Raw genomic sequence first — 14,808 nt, forward strand, 5'->3', positions numbered from 1 at the left:
AGTGCCCTGGATGAATTTGCACCTCCTATAAATAGAACAGCACAACACAGATGGCGACAACTCTGGCACACCCAGCAAAGACGTTTCCTGCAGCGGTGCTCCAGGTGCGCCGAACGTCTGTGGAGAAAATCCAATCTACACGAACATTTCATCCATTATAAGTTTATGCTTAGAACATACAACACTGCCCTTCACCTCTCAAAACAAACCTATTTCAACACCCTCATCACCTCACTGTCCAATAACCCTAAACGTCTCTTTGACACTTTTCATTCTCTACTCAACCCAAGAGTACAGGCCCCAACCACAGAGCTTCGAGCTGACGATCTGGACAATTACTTCAAAGAAAAAATTGACCAGATCTGACAGGAAATTATCTCCCAATCACCTCATACCATGCACTGTCCTCCCTCCTCCACTGCATCTAGCTCACTCTCTGATTTTGAACCAGTCACAGAAGAAGAAGTAAGCAGGCTCCTTGCATCTTCTCGCCCAACCACTTGCACCAGTGACCCATTTCCATCACATCTCCTCCAGTCCCTTTCCCCTGCTATCACTAAAATATCTAACCTCTCTCTCTTCTGGTATATTTCCCTCCTCATTTAAGCATGCCATCATACATCCACTACTTAAAAAACCATCCCTCGACCAAAACTGTGACGCTAACTATAGACCTGTCTCTAATCTTCCCTTCATCTCTAAACTCCTGGAACGCCTGGTCCACTCCCGTCTTATCCGCTATCTCTCTGATAACTCTCTTCTCGACCCTCTTCAATTCGGTTTCCGATCTTTACACTCTACTGAAACTCACTAAAGTCTCTAATGATCTGCTAACAGCTAAATCAAATGGTCATTACTCCATACTAATTCTCTTGGATCTCTCTGCAGCATTCGACACTGTGGATCATCAACTCCTCCTCTGTTCCATTGGCTTCAAGGACACTGTTCTCTCCTGGTTCTCCTCCTATATCCCTGACCGCTCCTTTACTGTATATTTTGCTGGTTCCTTCTCCTCTCATCTTCCACTTACTGTTGGGGATCCTCAAGGATCGGTTCTAGGCCCCCTCCTCTTCTCTTTGTACACTGCCCCTATTGGTCAAACAATCAGTAGATTTGGTTTCCAGTACCATCTCTGTGCTGATGACACCCAATTATACGCTTCTTCTGATATCACACCTGCCTTTCTAGAAAACACCAGCGATTGTCTAAATGCTGTGTCTAGCATCATGTCCTCACTATATCTCAAACTGAACCTGTCAAAGACTGAATTCCTTGTGTTTCCTCCCGCTACTAATGTACCTATACCCGACATTGCCATTAACTCCCCAGAAACATGCACGCTGTCTTGGGGTCATACTTGACTCTGAGCTTTCCTTTGCCACCCACATCCGATCACTGGCTCGCTCTTGTTATCTGCACCTCAAAAACATTTCTAGAATTTGACCTTTTCTTACTTTTGACTCTGCAAAAACTCTTACTGTTTCTCTTATTCATTCTCGTCTCAACTATTGTAACTCTCTTCTAATCGGTCTCCCTCTTACCAAACTCTCCCTTCTCCAATCTGTCTTGAATGCTGCAGCCAGGATCATATTCCTTGCCAATCGTTACACCAATGCCTTTACCTTGTGCCAGTCATTGCACTGGTTACCCATCCACTCCAGAATCCAGTACAAACTTATTACCCTCAACCACAAAGCTCTCCATAGCTCAGCACCACCCTACATCTCCTCCCTTGTTTCAGTATACCACCCAACCCGTGCCCTCCATTCTGCTGATGACCTGAGGTTAGCATCCTCAATAATCAGAACCTCCCACTCCCATCTCCAAGACTATACACGTGCTGCGCCAATTCTTTGGAATTGTTAGGGACAGCGGAATGCACTAAATAATAAATAATAGTAAGTGCGACCGAGCCTGTTGATGTCACAGAACTCAGCGGAATGCATGCACGGTATATGGTCACAGGACTCGGGCCCAAGACACAGGGTCAGCATCCCTCTAGACCTACCATGCGTGCAGAATCACAACCGTGGACGCCAATAAGTACTGCTGACTGCAGCGTGGCGACAGACACTGCCGCTGTACGACAATGCCAGGTAGCAGGCACACTGTCGGGTGCTAGTACCGTGGATGATATGCACTGTGGCCTGTAGCTTGCCACTGACTGGCGCTGACTCTATCAGTAGTTCCCTATCCACACACATAATATCAGAAGGAGGGGAATCTTAATGAGTCATTTGCAAGTGCATGCATCCGTCATCATTCACACAGGTAGCAACTAGAGTCTATACTAGCGCATGGCCGAGCGGCCATGCGAACCTTTTATAACTGGGACCTTCCGGAGGCTACCAGATCCCTGAGATGGACCAATCAGATCTGGAGAAGGACCTGTGCATGTGACTCCTGATCTCCAATGGGAGATTGTCTCGTGAGCATACCCAGTGGAGCGACAGAAGGATTTAGCCTTTGGAGTGGGTTGCTGCTGAGCAGCCTGCACTGCTATTGCTGGCCCAAAGGTGGCAGCAACAGCCAGACCCACAGAGCTGGTCTGAGCAGAGCCTCAGGAACGATGGGGCTGCTGAGCAGGCTCCTCTGCGGTCGATGGAGAATGGGAGACCGCTGAATGCAAGGCTCTGGATTCCTGCTGTGCCGCTGCAGGAACCCAACGCCTAACAGGAATGCACTTCCCAGGTCAATACGATTAGTCCTCAATCGCTACAATTTTAAGCATGCCCTGAAAACGCATTTATTCAGACTGGCCTACCACCTCAACACATTAACCTAATCTATCCCTGTGTGGCACAGTCAAAAGTTTTACCATAACCAGGTTCCCCGCATCATGTTCCCACATGCTTTATGCATCTATTAGCCCTCTGTGTCTGTACTGTTACCCACTTAACATTATGGCTGGTCCATACAAGCAGGGCAAATGTTACCACCCACCTTTCGTGTCTACCTTTTTCCTCATAGATTGTAAGCTTGCATGCAGGGCCCTCATTCCTCTTGGTATCTGTTATGATCTATGTGATTATTGTTATGCTGTAATGTCTATCGTCTGTACAAGTCCCCTCTGAAATGTAAAGTGCTGCGGAATATGTCGGCGCTAAAGAAATAAAATGTATTATTATTATATTATTATAATCTATGAAGCATTTTATGGGGCAGCATATGGGGCCTATTCTATGGAGCATCTTATGGAGCAGCATATGGGGCCTATTCTATGAAGCATCTTATGGGGCATAATCTATGGAGCATTTTATGGGGCATTTTATGGGGCATAATCTATGGAGAATTTTATGGGGCAGCATATGGGGCATAGTCTATGGAGCATCCTATGGGGTAGCATATGGGGGCATAATCCATCGAGCATTTTATAGGGCAGCATATTGGGCATAGTCTATGGAGCATGTTGTGGGGCAGCATATGGGGGCATAATCTATGGAGCTTCTTATGGAGCACCTTATGGGGGCATAATCTATGGAGCATCTTATTGGGGCATAATCTATGGAGCATTTTATGGGGCAGCATATGGGGCATAATCTATGGAGCATCTTATGGGGCCATAACCTTTATGGAGCAGCATATGGGGCATATTATTCTATGGAGCATCTTATGGGGCCATTATTAACCTTTGTGCAGCATTATATGGGGTGTATTTTGTATGGAGCATCTTATGGGGCCATCATGAACTGTATGAAGCATTATATGGGGCTCCTGATTAAATATGGGTATTCAAAAACATATAACCTTCTGATGTCTCAATTAATTTTACTTTTATTGGTATCTATGTTTATTTTTTAAATTTACCATTAGCTGCTGCAGTTTCCACCCTAAGCTTATATGTGAGTCAATACGTTTTCCCAGTTTATTGTGGCAAAATTAGGGGGGTCAGCTTATACTTGGGTCGGCTTATACACGAGTATATACAGTAAAGTAATGGCATTTGTCAAAAGAGGCATAGATGTGCATGGCAAGAACAGTTTCACCTTTATTTAAAGTATTACTTTACACCATATTTATCAACAAATAAGAATGGCTTAGTGGTTTAGATATGTGGCTTTAAATCCAACATTTCTCAATTTTTTGGAGTAAAATATTGGCGTCAATTAAGTCAACCGAAAGATGATGTAAAGTTAGATCATCCACCATGAACGTCTATGATACATTTTGTGCACTTTTCAACTGTCTATTCTAAATTGACACTGTCACCATGCCAAGAAGAGACATCTGTGCCACAAAATCTTGCAATGGTTGAGAACATGAATGCCTTTCTTAAAAGTAATAATATCACAAGTTCTTTATGAGTACTAGATTTTTGGGGATTGGAAATTGAGTCAGGGATTTATCCTGATTTCCATATTTGGAGCTGTGAGAATTTTTACCTAAAATAAGGGATTTGGTATCAGCTTTGTGGGGTTTTTTTTTCTTTCCCTGAGATGGTAGGACAATAGGTTAGACTTGATGTTTTTTCAGCACTTTAACTAAGGCATTTATTTAACTGCTCAGTTATCTTCATGTTAATTACCGTATAATAATGTGAACACTCAAGGAATTTAGTTAACTATAGAATATTAAAGTGTACAGTATATCAGAACCAATTATGCAGTACTGTAGATAAGTTTCACATAATCTATTAATAGTAAGCAGTGCCAAGGTAGATAGAAATATAAAGAACACTGCAAATATCATACAAATATGGTATGAATAATTCAAATATTATGATACAATGTGATAGTTGAAATTATACACAGAATGAAAATTCAACTCCAAAGTTCACTAAATCAAGGAACATAGTCCCAGAAATGTATTTTTTATCATAAATTCTAGTTCACATGTTCAAATACATTTCAGTTCTTGATATCCTTTGGATCAGAGAATTTTAATAGCAGACATGATGTATGAAGCAAATGTATGATAAAAGTGTCAGCACAAGAGATTTACTCTTATAATACACACAAGTGGCTCAGAGTTAGGTGTATACAACAGAATTGGATTCCTGGAACTCAGTAGGTTTCCTGTTTCTATAAATGTATCTTGTAGAAGCCGACCAGGTATGACAATGATGGTCCCGTTGACTTATATGTTTTAACTGTACAATGAACAGAGAAGAAAGGGAGATTTTTTTTGTAACCTCATACAGCAATTATGCTTTATTATCATGATTGATTATATTCTTCCATAATCATGTCACATGTCATGATACTGTAAGTTCATGGTTGTGTTACATGATGCCATTAGGATGCTACCGGCGCAGAATTTTTACTGTTTTTTTTAAAGGTTTGTCAAATCCCTTTAATTTCCATCATCAAGCCTAAAATGCTACCTTCCTAGTGGTCCAATGGGAGCAGCAATATGACCTGAGCATGTGACCTCAGACCTCCAATGAGAGGACTTCCCACGGGCATGTTCAGTGAGCCGGAAGAAGGACTTAGTCCCAAGAGCTGCTCGCTGCTGGCTATTGCACGTTACACTAGCTGAACCCTGATTGGCAGCAGTTACCAAGGCAACAGTAATAGAATGAGCAAGATGCCGGGAATGACGTCTTTGCTAAGCAGGCTCCTTTGCGGCTGGAGAGGAATGGGAGACCGCAGACAGCAAGGCTCAGGATTCCTCCTGTGCAGAGGCAGGAACCCGACGCCTAACAATGTGTCAGTGGGTGGGGCTTAACTGAGGACGGAAGAAGAAAGTAGGCTGCCATCTGCAGCCCTGCCAAACACTAGTGTGAAACTATCCTAAGTCTATTGAGTATCAGAACATGACTCTATAGTCTTTCATTATAAAAGAGACTTCCAGCTCACACATAGAGTTAGCTGGATAGTTGCAATTGATGTGATATCACTGAGAAGCAGAGCAAAAAGGCACTGGATCTCAGAGAGAGCAACAGTAGGTGAATATATTAATACACTTAGGGTTTGTGCAGACGATCCGGAACTGGCAGCGCTTTGGATGCACCCAATGTTCGCTGCATCCAAAACACTGCCATCTATTGAACGCAGGTGAATCCGCATGTCATCACTGAACTGTCAGAGAGACCCAGTGCCTGTGCACTGCAGTACTTTGCTTGGCCCTCAACAGGGCAGAGAATTACACCTGCGCAGAAGTGCGATGCTGGGAACAATGAAGCAAACCAGAGGACAGCATCACAGGAAGATAGGAGGTGCCAGACCTGTGACACCCATCAGACCGGACCACCTCCCGGGTGAGTATAATAAAACTTATTTTTCTTATCTTCCAGGTTGGACCAGGGGCTTATCTTCAGCATTAAAGAATGCTGTAGATAAGTCCTGAAAGGCAGCGGCCGCATCTTTTAGCGGCCAAAACAGGTGACAGGTGCACTTTAATTCTCCTCTATAGGCATTCACGGTAGGTGGCCACCAGAACCTTGTTATTTTAGGTGAGTTTGAAGGACAGGGTACAAAAGGATGGTGTACTGGCCCATTGTGAGATTTTCCTAGTGCAATCTGAGGAGGGAGGAAGCTGTAGAGGAAGCATGGCCAGGCTCATCAAAGACATTGCATATAAAAGATCTTGGCTTCAAGAAAAGTCTGGAGGATGGAGACTAGAGGATCCCCTCTTTCCCATAAGGGGTTGAGCCACTCCAGAACCTCGCCAGTGAGAAAGGACATAATGAATGCTACTTTGGCATGATCAGATGAGAAATGATGTGCGAAGAGTTCAAAGCACGACGTGCATTTATTTATGAACCCGTGGCATGGAGTAGGATCATTGCAGCTTTCCATCAGTTGGGCCTTTATGGCAGAGTGGCCAGATGGAAGCCTCTCCTCAGTGCAAGACATATGAAAGCCCACATAGAGTTTCCTAAAAAAAAACACATGAAGTACTTCAAGACTATGAGAAATAATATTCTCTGGTCTGATGAGATGAAGATAGAACTTTTGGTGATAATTCTAAGTGGTATGCGTGGAGAAAACCAGGCACCGCTCATCTGCTGCCCAATGCAATCCCAACAGTGAAACATGGTGGTGGCAGCATCATGCTATGTGGGTGTTTTTCAGCTGCAGGGACAGGATGACTGGTTGTATTGAAGGAAATGGACAAGTTCAGAGATATCCTGGATGAAAACATCTTCCAGGGGGCTCTGGACCTCAGACTTGGCCGAAGGTTCACCTTCCAAATGGACAATGAAATTAAGCACACAGCTAAAATAACAAAGGAGTGGCTTCAGAACAACTATGTGACCATTCTTGACTGGTTCAGCCAGAGCCCTGACCTAAACCCAATTGAGCATCTCTGGAGGGACCTGAAAATGGCTGTCCACCAACGCTCACCATCCGTCCTGATGGAACTGGAGAGGATCTGCAAGGAGGAATAGCAGAGGATCCCCAAATCCAGATGTGAAAAACTTGTTGCATCATTCCCAAGAAGACTCATGGCTGTACTAGCTCAAAAGGGTGCTTCTAGGCAATACTGAGCAAAGGGTCTGAATACTTATGACCATGTGATATTTCAGTATTTCTTCTTTAATAAATTTGCAAAAATTTCTACATTTCTGTTTTTTTTCAGTCTAGGTGGTACATTAATGAGAAAAAAATGAACTTTTTTGAATTTCCCAAATGGCTGCAATGAAACAAAGAGTGAAAAATTTAAATGGGTTTAAATACTTTCCGTACCCACTGTACAATCACATAAATACAACAATCCATCTCAATAAATAAGGTGAAAGGGCAAGAACACTCTGAGATTCAATGAGATCTCCTAGCTGCCTTACATATAGTAACAACAGACAGGAATTCAGGAGGGGCTCATTCTGACATGGCACAACCATACAGCATGCATTTGAAAAGCTCCAATAACCCTACCAAAGATCCTCATTCCTGTGCTTAACACCTAAGCCATCCCTTGTATGGTGTTACCATTATCACACTGTTCTAGTTGCCCACCATAATTGAGTCCACTTGCCACCATTGATTAACAACTTCTACCAATTAAACTGAGTTCACCATAACTTGCCACCCACTTCCACCCAACTCGTCAACCACAACATAATAGCTGCGGTGAAAACAACCAAGCTCATTTAATTTGAATCTACTCTTTTTGGACAATATTTATTTAGTATTCAACTCAGATCTAAATATCAAAATCAAATTAGGAAAGCATCTGTAAAATGCACTAAACCACCATTTCAGAAAGAATAATTCTCCAGCATTCAAGAGAAGAAAAAAAAAAAACAATGGAGAAGTAAACCTCTTGGAAACCATGGATTGTCATTCTCTTGGGTTTAGGAGGTTAAGGCCAAAAGGCAAATCAACATTGTTTTCAAAATTACACGGCAGTATATATACAAAACAAAGAATATAATACAGATAAAAAGGATACAATGATACCTTAATCAATGTAAACAGGGTAAGCAGTCAAATAAAATATCACATATACAATAGGACAGTGCAACAAGAAATTGGGCAGGTGGGAGGGATATAAATGAAAAAAAGACAGGAAGTCACATTTCTTCATAAATGTTCCCCTCCCAACAGTAAAATACTGTTAAAATTAGAGTAATCTGGTTAGTTTCTTTATTCTCATTTTTTACACAACACTCTATGTTTTGTCTTTTTCTCATTCTATCAGAACAGCCTTACTAATAATCATTTTAATCATTTCATAATTCAATAGTGCATGTGAAAATAAACATCTCCTATCTGCGTAATGTAAAAATCTGCTTTCACTGGATTCAGATTTTGTCTGTGAATTGAAGATTATGAGAATAACTGATCAATTCTGGCAGATAAAGTAGCAGATTTCTATAAGATATATTACAAAGTTTCTTATTTTCTTGTATACTATTTATTAAATTAAAATTACAATGACAGTTACTATTTAAGCTGTTTCATGGGCATTGACCAAAACCAGTATTTTTGGTAAGCCATAAATACCAAAAATTACTTCTGTATTACGTGCCTTACATTTCTGTCGGTCCTTTTAAATTACACATGATTGGTCAGTTAATTAGGTGCTCTGAATGTTTTTTTTCTGACAGTTTGTATGCCTCCAAAAAAACTCGTGCACATCACAAATAAAGTTGGGTAATATTGTAAAAATTCAGACACCAGTAGGATTCAGCTCCCTCACTTAACCACAAGTATACAATTCCCATGATTGCAGTCAAGTGCCAACCAGTGTCTCAACCACATCTCGTAAGAGAACATTGCAACCCCTCTAATTTTATAAGAGGGTGGTGGTCTTATTTTTCAACTCTTGAATATTCTGTTGTGAAATACATCTTCTGCCGTTTCCGAAGCATGTTGTGGCAAAACATGAAGCTTGAATGTAGCAAATTTGTCCTGGAGCCAATACTAATAAAAAGACTTGAACAAAACAGTTTATTCCAAATCTCATGAAATTATATAAAACTTGTTCTAATGTGCTGACAAAAAAATAATCTATGTACTGTGTTCTTGTTTTCCAAATGGCTCAAGGCTACTTTATGGCCAGTCAGCCTGGATCCTTAGATGCTGATCGTTATTAAGAAAATCAGTAAAAACAAGTTTTGTCTATTTCTGGAATTGTTACTTTTTGTCATGCTTAGCTCTGGGACATTTTCCTTTAACGTGGTGAAATGTATTCTCTTTCTAATCTGTTTCTATTTTCTGATTGTATATTTTTATTCCATTTTCTGTATATGATGGAGGAGTGTGGAAGGATAACCCACCATTTTTCATTGAGGGAGTGCTCTGAATTGTAAGCTACAATTTAGACATTGCTGTTTAAAGGGATTTAATCTTCACTGTTTCAAACCAGTAGCATAGCTACCGGGGGGTAGAGGGGGTCCACCCGGAGCTATGCTACTGTAACTGTATTAGCATGCACAGCTCGCCCATACAGTTACATTCTGCGGCAGAGCAGGGAGAATCAATCTCCCTGCACTGCTGCCCAGCCGCTATGGGGCTCCTGAGCAGGCGGGGGGCCCGGTGCCGGAAGTGGGCACCTCAGCCTGTCATCGCAAGTTCAGCCAATACAGCCAATACAGCTGACCGCATTGATGAGAGAAGGAGCGAGTGCTCCATCTCCCATCATCCCCCTCTCTGCATTTGATGCAGACACTGACAGTGGGAGCGATGATGTCACTACCTGACACCCGCTGTCAGGAGATGAGCGGGAGCTCGGAGCAGCACAGGAGCCAGGAGGGAGAGAGATGGATTTATTTATTTTTTTATAGAGGTGCATTATATTACAGTTGACCTATGTGGGTTGCTGCCTTACATTACAGTCTGCCTATGGGGTGTGTTGCCTTACATTACAGTCTGCCTATGGAGGGTGCTACCTTATATTACAATTTGCCTATGGGGGCTGCATTATATTACAGTCTGCCTATGTGGGGCTGCCTTATATAAGAGTCTGCCTGAGGGTGCATTATATTAGAGTCTGCCTATGGGATGCTGCATTATATTACAGTCTCCCTATGGGGGGCTACCTTATATCACAGTCTGCCTATGGGGGGCTGCATTATATTCCAGTCTGCCTATGGGGGGCTGCCTTACATTACAATCTGCTTATGGTGGGATACATTATAGTATAGATTCTGCAAATGGGGGATTGCATTATACTGTAGAGTCTGCCTATGGGTGGGCTGCATTAAACTATATAGAGTCTGCCTATGGGGGCTGCATTATACTATATTGAGGACTATCTGGTGTATTATACTATATGGAGGCTATTTAGGGGGCCATCATACTGTGGAAATTACAGTAAGGGGGCCATCATACAGTGTTGGAGCCATCAAACAGTTTGGAGGATACTAAGGGGTCAGTATACTGTGCCTCCAGCTCTATCGCCTCCTCTTCTGAAGTTTCAAAAACTGCAAGCACTGAGTTGTCAGTGCAGGTTCCTGGTCAGGAACAACACCTTTCTTTGTGTCCTTCACCCCCAACAAAAGTGAAGGATGCGGCAGGGCACACTTCAGATTACTCCCTAGAGCTCTTTTCACATACCATGCCTAACTTATCAAGTGAAATCCTGAATTCCCCGATCCAAGATGAATATGACATGGAGTGCATTGATGCACAGCCAGGGCTATATGATTCTGCTGGTACATTCACCCAGAGCACTGCATTGCCCTCACAGTCTACTGAGTCAGATTCTGACCCTGATGAAACTCAGGTGCCCTTTCCCGCATACTATACCAACTTACACTGTGAAACAGAGGAAGGTGCAGATGAAATTGAAGAGGAGGTGATGGATGACCCAGTTGTTGACCCGGATTGGCATCCATTGGGGGAAGAGGGTGCCGCTGGCAATAGCTCAGAAGAGGAGGAGGATCTGCAGCAGGCATCGACATCGCAGCTGCGGTTATCTGGGAGGCCCATAGCAGTCAAAAAACGTGTTAAAAAAACAAAAGAGTTGCAGGACAGCTTGGCCAGACGGTCAAATTAGCACAGCATGCAAGGTCTGAAAATTTTTCCCATAGTAGGAAGAGTGCAGTGTGGCACTTTTTTGACTAAAATCCTATTGATGAGGCAAAGGATATCTGTAAGAAGTGCAGAAGGACCATTAGCCGAGGGAGAAATCTCTGAAATTTGAATACCAGTTGCATGCTTAGACATGTAAACACCATGCACTTGCAAGCGTGGACGGACTACAAAACCTCAGGTAGCACACGTGCACCTGCCCCACTGTAAGCCCACTGGTTAGCACACCAGCAAGAAATGTTGAGGTGTCATCGCAAGGCCAAAGCAGTCAGGGAATCACAATGTTTTCCCAACGAAAGTCTGCATCTAGGCCATCACCACCACCATCGCCGTCACCAACCATCATCACCAACCCCCTCTCAATCCGCCATGTCCACCGCTAGCTCCACCATATGCAGCTCTCCAGTCCAGCTCACCCTAGCAGAGACTCTGAGTAGGACAAGAAAGTATTTATCCTCTCATCCGCGTACACTGGCTTTGAACGCCTACATTGCCAAACTGATCTCATTAGAGATGATGCCCTTCCATTTCGTTGAAAGCGCAGCATTCCGAGAGCTCATGGCCTACGCTGTCCCATGCTATGACCTACCCAGCTGGCACTTCTTTTCTAGAAAAGCCATCCCTGCCCTCCACCTGCATGTGAAAGACCACTTTGTCCATGCACTCAAACAATCAGTGAGTGGAAAGGTGCACCTCACAACAGATGCGTGGGCCAGTAGGCATGGCCAGGGCCGTTACGTGTCCATCACTGCGCACTGGGTGAATGTGGTGGATGCAGGGTCCACAGGGGACAGCGGCGGTGGGACAGTGCTGCCTAGCCCACGGTATAGGCAACAGTTGGCTGTAGGCATTTGACACTCTGCCTCCTCCTCCTCCAAAAGCGAAAGCTCATCGACAGAGCGCAGTCACATGAGCAATCCATCCGCGGCTGCCAGTGTTGCACAAGAGGTGTCCCACTGTCAAACAGCTAGTGGTAAGCATCAGCAGGCTGTTTTAAAGATGATGTCTTTGGGCGACAACAGACACACTGGTACTGGCCGACTACTTGCAGCGAGAAACTGAGTCATGGCTGGGCAGTCTACATTTTGAGCTAGGCAAGGTAGTCAGTGATAACGGAAGTAATTTTGTGGCGGCCATAGCCCTGGCAAAACTCAGACACATGCCTTGCCTGGCTCACACCTTGAACCTGGTGGTGCAGTGCTTCATAAATAATTATCCGGAGCTACCAGCTCTGCTCCATAAGGTGCGAAGACTGTGCTTGCACATCTGTCACTCGCCCGTAGACTCCAGTCATATACAGAGGCTCCAGCGATCGCTCCACCTCCCCAAGCACCACCTAATCATAGACATTGCAACAAGGTGGAACTCCACCATGCACATGGTTGAGAGGCTGTGCGAACAGAGGCAGATGGAAATGCATTTGTGGGAGGATACACGGGCAGGCAGTTTGAAGGCAGACACTGAGTTGTCGGGTGTGCAGTGGTCAAAGCTGAAAGACCTCTGAAAAGTCCTTCAGTGTTTTGAGGAATGCACACAGCTGGTAAGTGCAGACGATGCCATCATAAGCATGAGCATCCCACTTATGTGTTTGCTCATGCAAATTTTGATGCACATTAAGGATCAGGCATCTGCAGTGGAGGAGGAGGAGAGAAGCCTTGATGACAGTCAGGCATTGTCAGCTCAGGGAACTGTCCTGGATGAGGTGGAGGAAGAAGAGGAAGAGGAGGAGGAGGAGGAGGAGGAGGGTGATGATTATTTTGGGGAGAAGGATGCTTCTCAGGGGGCAAGAGAAAATGTTAGCTTGCCAAGGTCAGGCACAGGGTTTGTGCGTGACTGGAGGGATGTGGATTTGGCAGAAAGTGCTCCTCCACCCACCACTGGCAGTGCATCATTGACACCCTGGAACATTGGCCTACATGTGTGATTATCTCCTGCGGATCCTAAAAAGGGACCCCCGCATTACCAAAATTATGAAGGATGACGACTACTGGTTGGCCAGCATCCTTGATCCACACTATAAAGGCAAATTACAGAACATCATGCCACAGGAGAACCTAGAGGTAATATTGGCGAACAAACAAGCAACTCTTGTAAACCATTTGCTAAAGGCATTCTCAGCACACAGCAGTGGTGCAGGTTCTACCACAAGCCGTACTGGGCAACATGGAAGAGGTGTTCGTGGTGCACACAGCCAAAGTGGCGTTGGAGACAGGGGTTTCATAACCATGTTGTGGACTGATTTCTCGAATAACGCTCACACGACTGGTAATACTGAATCAATTGCAACAGACAGGAGACATCAGTTGTCAACTATGGTTCAAAATTACCTCTCCTCCCCTATCGATGTTCTCCCTCAAAGTACATTCCCCTTTGACTATTGTGCCTGTAACCTTGACACCTGGCCTGAATTGGCACAATATGCCTTACAGGAGCTCACTTGCCCTGCTGGTAGTGTGCTATCAGAAAGAGTCTTCAGTGCTGCTGGATCAATCCTGACAGAAAGAAGGACCCAGGTGTCGACCCAAAATGTAGGAGATCTCACCTTCATTAAAATGAACCATGCCTGGGTTTCAAAGGATTTTGTACCACCTTCCCCTGAAGACACATAGGTTACCAGCAAAATGGCTCGTATCAGAATCCTGACAGCGCCGGAATACATCCTCCTCTGAGCAGGGACTCACCCGCACTGTAGGGACCCCTGGGGACCAGGATAGCCAGAAAGTATAGGTGCACAGGACCTGAGTGATGAAGTTTAGCAAGCCGGCACGGGACCTATGGTCATGTGACTGCAAGGGGGCGGGGCTTAGCGTCCTGCTTTCAGAGAAGACAGAAAACTCAGAGTCGGGCAAAACGAAGGTCATTCACAGTATGGACAGTGAGGTACAGGAGGGGTAAACAGACGGGAGGTCAGACAAAACCAAAGGTCATACACAAGAGGGCGACACGGTACCAAGGGGACGAGCAGAGAGAAGTCGGGTCACAAGCAGAGAGTCATACACAAGAGGTAGCGCTGTACAAAAGGGACAGGCAGAACTCATAACACGGACAGAACCGGATCAAAACCAAACAAGCAAGCAAGATATCAGACACAAGGCACACGTACGCACAAGGTCAACTAACTCAGCCGAGGGCAGGAGTATAACTGACACCGGACCTAGGTCCAGTGAGCATTAAATAGCCGCCGTCTGCCAGGGAGAGGCGGAACAATTAACCCCCAGTCAGACCAGGACAGGCCAAAGCGAAACCCCGTCCTGGATCATGACAGCTCGCTTTGTCCTCCTCTTCCTCTGACTTCTCCAATTCCTCCATTTGCAGCTGCTTAACGTCCAGCCTACACCTCAACATATACCAGTTTTTTCACCTCACTAACTGGGCTGTAACCCCA

The 14,808-nt window shown here is 44.4% G+C and overlaps 1 protein-coding gene across 2 annotated transcripts in view; it reads right to left on the reverse strand.

The window, feature by feature from the left end:
* Positions 1–14,808, reverse strand: part of ALKAL1 (ALK and LTK ligand 1) — a 194,431-nt gene that overhangs the window by 50,762 nt on the left and 128,861 nt on the right. The gene's annotated exons all lie outside the window — the stretch shown is intronic.

This window comes from Dendrobates tinctorius, unplaced genomic scaffold (genome assembly GCF_039654945.1).
Source record: "Dendrobates tinctorius isolate UK_male_01 unplaced genomic scaffold, ASM3965494v1 ptg000081l, whole genome shotgun sequence".
NCBI lineage: Eukaryota > Metazoa > Chordata > Amphibia > Anura > Dendrobatidae > Dendrobates > Dendrobates tinctorius.